The following is a 7,046-nucleotide window of genomic DNA, read 5'->3' on the forward strand; positions in this document are numbered from 1 at the left end:
CCCCCCAATCAGCCCTGCGCTGAGCCCGATCAGGGGCTGCCCCTAGGGATTGGTCCGGCCCTCTGCCACCCAGGAGCAGGCCTAAGCCAGCAGGGCTTTATCTCCCAAGGGGTCCCAGACTTCAAGAGGGCACAGGCCAGGCTGAGGGAACCCCCCTTCCCCCGAGTGTGCACAAATTTGTGCACCAGGCCTCTAGTATTGTTATAATTTTCTGCTTTATTATTGGTTATTGTTAATCTCTTACTGTGCCTGATTTGTAAATTAACCTTTATCATAGATGTGTATGTACAGGAAAAGGTTTGGTGTTCTCCACAGTTTCAGGCATCCACTGGGCTATTAATCATCTCTCCTGCAGATAAGGGGGGACAGTTGTACACATGGACTGGGGTTCTGTGTGGTCACCATCTCTGCCAAGTCATTGACAGCCTGTTGACAGACACCTTGTTCTGATTAAGGTGAAAGGAGTTGATAAGTTATACAGGTAAAACATGAGTATATTATACAGTGAATGTTCCCTCTGGTATATCATACCTACCTTGTTAATTGCAATATTATGTAAAAATACAAATTTTATCTATCTTTAAAAATTAAAAAAAATATATGTTTTTATTGATTTCAGAGAGAGGAAGGGAGAGGGAGAGAGAGATAGAAATATCCGCCTCCTGCTGGGGATCAGATCAAGCCTGAAGCCCTGGGCATGTGCCCTCACTGGGATTGAGCTGTGACCCCCTAGTTCATGGATCGATGCTCAACCAGCTGAGCCACTCCAGCCAGAGCAATTTTGTGTATCTTTTAAAAACATAAATGACATCACTTTACACCTTTTGTTCTCACAACTTGCATTTTTGTTTAGAAACCTCAGTAGATATATCCTCATTATTAGCTGTTACATAGAATTGCATAGTATGGGTATAATTCATTTAACCTTTTTTTTAATGGAAATTGGGGTTTCTAGTTTTTGCTTTACAATGAGTGTTAATGATGAACATTATTTTACATGCCTCTTTACACGTGTATTCTTTGAGGATATAGAAGTGATATTATTGGATTGAAGATATGCATATTTTAAATATTAAAAATATTGCTAAGTTGCCCTTGAGGTATATGCTAGCCTCTAAAATATCCATCTGCCCTGCACATAGCAGAGTGCCCTCACTATCACCTGATGTTATTAGTCTTTTTTTTTCTTCAAAAATTAATTTATTCATTTTCCGATCACAAGGTACAGGACGGTGCAAGTGCGATGCCTGAGACGCTGTGGCTGCCGTCCTGTCTGCGCATCTGTAAATCCCTCTGTGCAATATCAGGTCCATCCTGCCCCCAGCAGTTGCTGCATCCTAACAGCTGCAGTCTAGTATCGTGTGGGAAGTTTAGAGTTTTCCAGCTTGTAAATGCTGAAAGGGAACTAGCTGTTCCAGGTGCTCATTCCCGAAAACTCTGAGTAGGTCACAGGCAAATCACGCCCAACTATATAAAGCTTTTAAAAGGCCTTTCTTTACACAGCAGTGACTAAGGCCCCGTCCGTGTCCCCAGCCTCCTAAGGCCCAAGGCAGGGTGCCTGTGGCCCCGGAACAGCCCCTGGGCTTCCCCACATCCTAGGGTGGGGGGGCGATGGAGGAAGGGCAGGCCAGGCCAGGCGTGAGGAATAATAGTCAGTGTTATTGGGCGCAGACCAGGAGTCCATGGGCCTTGAGGACCGCTGTGAATTTTTCAGTTTTCTTCTCCGCGTTCTTTTCGGCTTGTTCCGTAGCCTCACGAGCCGCTTTCTCTTGCGGTGATGGACCATGGCCTTTTCCTTCCTCCTCTCCTCCAGAGGGGCTGTCCGCCTGGTATCCCAGCCCCCCTCGTAGCCAGGCTCCCCGGGAGGCTTCAGACGCACACCTTGAGGGCGGCGGGGACCCCATTCGCTGTCCTCGTCATAGGGCAGCGGGACCCTGTCAGACACCTGGAGGCGTCCAAGGCGGCCTGGCCGCTGGCTGGGGGGCCGCGGGCCTCGCTCGGCCTCCAGAAGATGCGGCTGGGGCTCGGGAGTGCTAAGGGCCACGGGATGGGCTGGTGTTTATCTGTTTGCAGAGGAAGGCCAGGAACTTCAACTTGTTTCTGTAGAAATTGCCAGAAATGTGATGCCCGCACAGAGCACAACCACTACCTTGCGGCCCAGCAGGACCTGCTTGGCCACGATGGCCGCCAGGCGGCCCAGGAGATGGCTTCGGCCATCAAGCACCAGGCCCTGCCCTCCGCCATCTTCGGCAGCCGCCTGGGCTATTAGTCTTTTTAACTGTGACCAGTCTGTTGGGCAAAACGTTTCATTTTTTAAGTATCTATTTTCCAGATTACCTGTGAGATTGAGCATTTTTTAATGCCTATTGGCCATTTTAATTTCCTGTCTGTCAGTTGCTTGATCATATCCTTTTCCCATTTTTCTTTGGGGCTGTTTTTAATCTGAATCTGCCAGTTAAAAAATATTAGTAAAACATCAATGAGAGAGAATCATTGATTGGTGCTTCCTGCACGCCCCCTACTGGGGATCTAACTTGCAATCCTGGTTCATGGGTTGATGCTCAACCATTGAGCCACACCAGGCAAGAATAGACTTTTTATTTCCAGTACTCCCCTGAGGATATGTTTTTGAGAGAGAGAAAGGGAAACACCAATGTGAGAGAAATATGGATCGGTTGTCTGCCATATGTGCGGTGACCGGACACCAAACCCACAACCTAGGTATGTGCCTTAACTGGGAATTGAGCCTTCAACCTTTTGGTGTATGGGACAACCTTCCAACCAACTGAGCTACCTGGCCAAGGCTAGACTTCTTTATTTTTATTTATTGATTTGAGAGAGAAATGTTGACTTGTTCTACTTATTTATGCATTCATCGGTTGATTCTTGTATGTGCCCTGACTGGGGATTGAACCCACAACCTTATGTTTCGGGACGACTCTCTAACCAATGAGCTACGAGCGCAGGGCTGAGAATAGGTTTTTTATGAAACTGAACTTTATCATCTAGGAAAGCGGCATGTCTCACGACTTTGATTTGTTCTTTTATGCTCTTCAGGTAAGTTTCATGCTATGTTCCCTGTAGAAGCAGTTTAAATGGCGCATTGTGTGTTGGCTTTATTTCTGGCTAGCTTTTCCTTGTTGCTTTTATGAATGTAATCTTCTCTTACAATTTGCAGTTGGTATTGCTGATGGAGAGGAATTCTGTTGTGCCTGGTGTGTTAAACTTTTATCCAGCCACTTGTTGAATTTCCAGTGACTTTCTAAGCGAGTCTGTTCAAAGTGTCCTTGGCAGTGAGGCTGCTAGCAGAAGCTGGAACAGCTAATGGGCCCCTGAGTGGAGCCTGCCCTAGCTTGAGCCTCCTTGGCCATCCTTAGAGGTTGGTATTTTCCCACTTGTTTCAGGGGAAGCCAGGGGTTGGTACCAGCCAGGAGGACTTGGAATCAGACGCCATCCATAGCAGCCTGGCACGTTTGGAGCGAGCTCTCAGCTGGAGAGCGCTCGGCCAGTGGCCACCCTCACAGAGCACCTTCCCTTCCTTTTGGTCCCTCGGCCAGGACCTGCCTCACTTCCTATTCCTGCCATGCCCTCTCCAGGGATGTAAGGGGGTTTGCTACAACTTTGTTTCTATTTTCTGATTTCATAAAGGGAGGGAACGATTCTGAAGCTGCAAGAACTTCCCAAGGTCGCATTCCACTAGCTGTCGTTAGTGGAAATCCCGCCCTGGGACTCTCAGAGCCTTTCCTGAAATCACCTCCACTTCGCTAAAGCGCACGGCACTGGGACCAGTGCTTGCTTCTGTGGCTGATGACGAGCTCACGGAGGATCTGTCATCCCCTGCACCTCCTGGTCTCTGTCCCTCTCGGGCAGGAATAGCGGCCTAGGCAGCAGGGGCTGCAGTCGCTCCAGCTCAGGCTGCGTGTGGGTTCCCGGAGCGCACGCTTGTTTCCTGGGGTTTCCCAAAGCAGCAGGAGAAATAAAACTGAATTCTGAGCTCGTAGGCTCTGGTGAACTCTTTAAAGATACTAGGATTCTTTCCCGTACCTCTTGCCTCTTCCAAACTCCTCAGACCTTGCTCCAAGGCTCACCTAATTAGACCAGGTGCCTTCAGCTTCTAATTACTGTTGACTTCACTTCCATGTGGATTTTCCTTTTAAGAATATCAGCTTGGGACGGGAGCCCAGCATGGGAGGAAGAGTGAGAAGAGTCGGCCTTGACCAAGACTTAACACCGACCAAGCTATGTTTTCATTCGCCAACTTCGTGTGGTCAGAGAAAATAAACACTGCATCCTGCTCAGCCTGTCTCTGTAAGGTTTAACTGCTTCACTGTTCACAGAATTCACTGACATCACCTGCTCTCTGCACCAGCTAACCTCGCTGCTTTTCCTCGCTGACCAGCTCGCCTGGGGTCCCCAGGTAAGATGTGCTTCTTCCAGGAGATGCTCAAGATGATCCACTGATACGTGGGAAGAAACTGTTAGAGTTTCTGTTTGTCCTTTAACATTTTATTTTTTGTGTATGCTTTATAATGTGTGTGTGAGCACTTAGGACAGATGTATTATTGAAAAATCAAAATCAGGAGATTCTTGGTCCGGCCTTTTGATTCCGTTTTCCCCGGTGGGTGCTGCCATCAAACATCTGTCTGTGCACCTTTGTACTGAGAATAAATGCGTGCATGCAGAATTGCAGAGTCAAGGGATATGTGCTTTTCATTCTTTTTGGCACAATGATTTCTAGAAGATTCACCATCTTATGTTTCCTCCATTAGTATAGCATATACGTGTCCATTCCCTCACCTGAAGAATTATTTTTATAGAAGCCTGCAAATTAGATGAGTGAAAATGGCATTTTCATTTAATTTGTGTTCCTTTAATTAGCAGTGTGGTTTATTTTCACACTGAGTGAGCGTGTGTGTGTGAAGAGAGAGAGGGAGGGGGGAGACTTCTGCAGTCTTCCGTTTCCTCACTGCCGAGGTCCTCAGGACACCTCTCCCGCTCTAGTGCTGTCACCACCTTCATTTTTGCTTTAATTTGCATGCCCTGGTTGCTACAGAAGTTAAATAGTTCTTGATACTTATTGGCCATTTGGATTTCCTCTTTTGTGAATTTTCAACCTTAATCCATTTTTCTTTGGGGATGTTTTCTTATCAATCTTTATATACAGTATTAGGGATATTACATCTATAATATCTGTTGCAACACTTAGAAAACTTGTGACATATTTGTCTCTTTTTTAAAAAATATTTTTTATTGATTCTTTATAGAGAGGAAGGGAGAGGGATAGAGAGTAAGAATCATCGATGAGAGAGAAACATCGATCAGCTGCCTCCTACACATCTCCTACGGGGGATGAGCCCGCAACCAAGGTACATGCCCTTGACTGGAATCGAACCTGGGACCTTTCAGTCTGCAGGCCGACGCTCTATCCACTGAGCCAAACCGGTTAGGGCTTGTCTCTTTCTTTATATCCTATGGGTTTCTAGCCTGGCTTGGTAAGGTCTGCCCCACTCCAAAGTACATATGCTTTTAGTTTCCCAGATTTCTTAGTGATATGTATTTTTAAATGTTTATTGATTCTATTTATTTATTTATGTTTGTTAATTCTCACTGGAGGATATTTTTCCCATTGATTTTTTTTTAGAGAGAGTTGAAGGGAGGGAGTGAGGGAGAAAAAGAAAGAGAGAGAAACATCAATGTGAGAGAGACACATTGATTGGTTGCCTCCTGATGGGCCTGGGATCAAACTTGAAACCCAGGTACATGCCCTTGACTTTGAATTGAACCTGCAATTCTTTAGTCCTCAGGCCAATGTCTAACCACTGAGCAACACTGGCCAGAGCTACTTATTGATTTGGAGGAGAAGGGAGAGGGGGATGAAGGGAAGGGAGAGGAGGAGGAAGAGGAAGGAAGAAGAGGAGGAGGAGGAAGAGGGAGAGGAGGAGGAGGGAGAAACATCAATTTATTATTCCACTTGCTGATGGATTAATTGGTTGCTTCTTGGATGTACCCTGACCAGAGATTAAACCTGCAACTTTGGCGTATCGGGCCAACTCTCTAACAAACTGAGCTACCTGGCCAAGGTCAATAATATTTTACTTGTTTTGGTTTTTACAGGCAAATCTATAATTCATTTAGAATCACTTTTGTATTTGGTATAAGGTAGAAACTCTGATTTCTTCCAATTTCCTGACCAACCCTTCTGAAACCATTTATTAAAGACTTTCTTCAGTGAATTAAAATGCCATGGTTACCATACACTTCTCAGGTAATTTGGGTCTGTTTCTGTATTTTCTCTTCTGTTCAACATCTGTTTATTTCTATGCCTTTATCTTACTGTTTTGATTGCAAGGGCTTTATGTTTTAATATATATAGAAAGGCAGGTCTCACATCTCTCGCAAGTCTCACATCTCTGTCCTTTTAAAAAAATATTTTCAGCCGAAACCGGTTTGGCTCAGTGGATAGAGCGTCGGCCTGCGGACTGAAAGGTCCCAGGTTCGATTCCAGTCAAGGGCATGTACCTGGGTTGTGGGCACATCCCCAGGGGGAGATGTGCAGGAGGCAGCTGATCGATGTTTCTCTCTCATCGATGTTTCTGACTCTCTATCTCTCTCCCTTCCTCTCTGTAAAAAATCAATAAAATATATTTTAAATAAATAAATATTTTCATTGATTTTTAGGGAGAGAGGAATAGGGGAGAGAGAGAGAAACATCGATGTGAGAGTGCAACACTGATTGGCTGCTTCCTGTGTGCTCCCCACTGGGGATCTAGCCTGCAACCCAGGCATGTACCCTGACCAGGAATCAAACTGGTGACCTCCCAGTGCATAGGACAGTGCCCAGCCAACTGAGCCACACTGGCCAGGGCACATCTCTCCTCTTTAATATTTCTGTTTTTGCTATTTTTGGACATTTCCTTTTCTAATATATTTTTAAGATAATTTTATCTAGGTTCAAAGATAATACTCCATTGAAATTCTGCCTATAATTACTTTAAATCTGTGTATTAACTTTGTAAGCATCAGAATAAATATATATATATATATAT

At 45.4% G+C, this 7,046-nt stretch overlaps 1 pseudogene; it reads right to left on the minus strand.

The window, feature by feature from the left end:
* Positions 1–1,643: 1,643 nt before the first annotated feature.
* On the minus strand, positions 1,644–5,019 carry LOC102772764 (annotated as a pseudogene).
* Between the last annotated feature and the right edge of the window lie 2,027 nt (positions 5,020–7,046).

The sequence above is a fragment of the Myotis davidii genome, unplaced genomic scaffold (genome assembly GCF_000327345.1).
Source record: "Myotis davidii unplaced genomic scaffold, ASM32734v1 scaffold129, whole genome shotgun sequence".
Lineage (NCBI taxonomy): Eukaryota > Metazoa > Chordata > Mammalia > Chiroptera > Vespertilionidae > Myotis > Myotis davidii.